This window comes from Mirounga leonina, unplaced genomic scaffold (genome assembly GCF_011800145.1).
Source record: "Mirounga leonina isolate KUSES-001 unplaced genomic scaffold, KU_Mleo_1.0 Mir_94, whole genome shotgun sequence".
Lineage (NCBI taxonomy): Eukaryota > Metazoa > Chordata > Mammalia > Carnivora > Phocidae > Mirounga > Mirounga leonina.
The window spans coordinates 1,873,398-1,877,171 of record NW_023270855.1 but is presented as its reverse complement, the minus strand read 5'-3'; positions in this window follow the sequence as shown (position 1 = coordinate 1,877,171).

The window sequence follows — 3,774 nt, the reverse complement described above, 5'->3', positions numbered from 1 at the left end:
AGGCAATCCGCAATCTGCGGGCCCGCGGGCCGCTCTGCGCCTGCGCTAGTCTTCCCGCGCGGGCCCGCGTGCCAGGGCGGCGGAAGATCCGCCCGGAGTGGGCGAGGGCATAGTTTTAAAGAGAATCTGGAAATCAGATTTCTATAAGTGACACATCTATCCGCTTAATCTTTTTTAAAAATGCAAACGACCAAAACCCAGTATGTGTGGGCTCACTGAATGTGGCCAGGGAATAGGGTTGCCGGATGAAATGCTCAGTTAAATATAAATTTCTGATAACCAACAGTTTTTAAGTATATGTCCCAAATACTGCATGGTCAATTCACATTTAACGGAATGTGGGTGCTTGTTGTTGCTTCTTTGGGGTTCTGTACTTTTATTTGCTACGTCTGGCAAGTCTACGTGGAAAAACCAGCAGCCCCATGACCCTCGGCCTCAAGTGGGAGGTCCCCTGTAAGCCTGAGAAAAGACTGATGAGTAATGCCCAGGTTTGGGGTGGTGCAGGGAAGAGGAATGTTTCCTGGAGGGAAGTGTAACAATATCTACTGGGTGGATAAGGCAGTAGTATTAGGTCAGCCAGTTTAAAATAAAACAAATTTGTGTTAACAAAAAATTATCTTATGCAAATTTATTTCTTATATTCTGGAGTGCAGACGTCCAAAACTGGTCTCCCTGGGGTAAAAGCAAAGTGTCTGCAGGGCTGCACTTTTTTTTTGGGGGGGGGGGGCCTAGGGGAGAATCTGTTTCCTTGCCTTCCCAGCTTCTATTAACTGTACTCATTCTCTCTGCAGCTCATGGCCCTTTCCTCCATCTTCAAAGCCTTTGGAAACAGAGCTGAGTCTTTCCTAGATTGCACTTGGTACTGATTTTTCTGCTTCCTTCTTTCCTTTATTTAAATTGTGGTTAAATATACATAACCTTTACCATTCACCATGTACATAAAATTTTAACCATTTTTAAAAAGATTTTATTTATTTATTTGACAGAGACACAGCGAGAGAGGGAACACAAGCAGGGACAGAAGGAGAGGGAGAAGCAGACTCCCTGCTGAACAGGGCGCCGGATGCAGGGCTTGATCCCAGGACCCTGGCAGATGCTTAACCGACTGAGCCACCCAGGTGCCCCAAAATTTTAACCATTTTTAAGTGTATAATTCAGTGGCATTGAATACATTCACAGTGTTGTGCAGCCATCCCCACTAACCATTTCCAGAATTTTGTCATCAGAAAGAAAAACAGTTTCCCAAACAGCAACTCTGTACCCATTAACTCCCAATTACCACCCTTGCTCCCCTGCTTCCCCTCTCCTCCCAGCACCTGGAGACCTCTATTCCACTTTCTGTCTCTATGAATTTGCCTATTTCAGGTGCCTCATACAAGTAGAATCATACAGTATTTGTCCATATACGCCTGGCTTATTTTAGTTAGCATAATGTCCTCAAGATTTATCCATTTATCATTCCTTTTAAAAGTTGAATAATATTCCATTGTGTGTGTGTGCGCATGCACATGCGTGTGTGTATGTGTCTACACACATACCATATTTAAAACAAAACACATTTCATGTTGGTAAATAAAATTCCTTAAAGCATTTTAGAAGCTCATGTCAATCCTTGCATGCATTTATATTTACATGTACATATTAGAGTTGTTTGATGAAACTCCTGTCTCCCTTTCCCACAAACATTTCGTGATCTGTGAGCCCCATTTAGGTCCTTTTACACCTGATTCTATTCCTGCTTCTGGTTTTGTTTACCAGATGATTGTGCGAAGCTAATGAATCTTTCTCCGTTTGCTCTGAAGACTATTTGATTTCCCATGTGGCTACTTTATTTGCCCTTGTTCATTTGTTTCTAGAGGAAGTGAAATATGGTGTCAAGAGCTAGGGCTTCCTGTGGGTAGAGAGGCTAAGTTGGAAGTTGGGCTCTCAGGGACTTTAGCTGATTCTCAGATGATTTGCCAGATGATTAATGACAGATTAATATTATCAAATATACTGATGTACCCAAAACTTGTTTTAGGGAACATGCTTTTTGAATAGATTATATATGAATATGTACTTTACTCAGAATTGACTTACTGCTTCATTTTTAGCCTTCATTTTCTTACAATGCTGAGTTGCTTCTCCTGTATTCCTTTGGGTATATTTTGCCATTTTGGTTTAATTTATTCCTCCTTCTGGCGCCTTGAAGCTAATCTACCCTGTGCCTGGCTCCCTTCGACTGTGATTTGCCTCTGAGCAGCTTTTCCTTAATAGAGAAATCACTTTTCTCCCCACATATCCACTTCTGCCCCATGACATTGCCACATTTTAAAGGAAAAGTACACACATCTGAACTACTATTCCTGACACTGGTTCCTATCTTGAACTATTATCTATCACTTGGCTTGAGCAGTTCCTTGATTAGGGAAAACCAGGCTTCTAAATGAAAAAATGAACAACCAACCTGATTATTTTAAACTTAATTTAACACGCCCCCCCCCCCAAAAAAAAACCAGCCTGCCACAGAATGACAAATGGATACACACCAGTGGTAGCAGCTTTCTTTTCGTGGTCTTCATTCTTACTCTCCTGCTGTAGTTCTTCTGCTATATCTTCTTGTCTATGGAGTGATATTTTTGAAATATTATCTGTTTCTTCCCACCCTCCTTCCTTCATCATATATTTTCCTTATGATGCTTTGCTTCTCTATGCCATTTCAAAATTGAAAGTGCTCTAGGGTCATTGCCTCAGGGGTGGGGGGGGGTTGGAATCAGGACCTCAGAAAACCTGGCAGGTGGGGAATGGAAATGCTCTCTTCTGATTCCAGAAGCCTCGGCTCTTTCAAGAAAGAAATGAATTATTGGCATTTGTAATACATTTGGGAGGAAACCTAAATTACAGTAATGGATCTTCTTCCCGTAGTACCCCTTTCCCCAACTGAGAAACAGGAAGTCTCTGGAGGAGAAGTAATAAAGAAGACCCATGCCCTGTTCAGCCAGACTAAGTGTGGGGTGGTTTGGCAGCCAGAACCCAAAGAGAGAAAATAACTCCATAGCATCTTGGCCAGCGAGGGCTTTAGGTAACCATTCCAGAGGCTTGCCTATCCTCCTGGGGCCCCAGTGGTAGAGAGAGCCACTGAACCAGAGAGGCCCGTGCAGACAGGTACGTGGCGCTTCTGGCAAGACCAAGGACCTAGGGGCAATGGACTTCTTGTGGGTCAGTGCAGACAGATGACAGACATTGAGCAAGCGAAGGCACGCCCCTTGGCCTGACTCCAGTGTTGGTTAGACACCCCTGCCCCCCCCCCCCCGAACTTAGATGTGACTCTGGGGAAAGGGAAGGTTTGGCCATGCTGGTGGCATGAGAACTTCAACTAGAACGTGTTGACCCTAATGAAGTCGTATTTCACCCACACTGTAGTTTGTGGACTGTGGAAATGGAGGGCTTGACACCCACAGAGTCTCGTGCAGAAGCACTGAGCATCAGCAGAAGTGGTTTGTCACCCTATGTGGGACAGGATTCAGGGAACCTAGAGATTCTTCTTTCAACTTGAGTTTCAGCAAGCAACAGGGAGCAACTTGAAAGGGAGAGGTAAGAAACAAGAACCAAAGTTATCACACAGTTAATTTCTGTCTTTTGTGTGTAGCTGGTTCTCTTCTCATCCTGAATGTTAGCCCCCTGAGGGGCGGGGAGTATGTCTTTCTTGTTCACTGCTGGATCCTCAGCACCTGGAAAAGTGCCTGGCACAAAGGCGGTGCTCAATAATTCTTAGGGAGTGAACAAGTAAGCGGG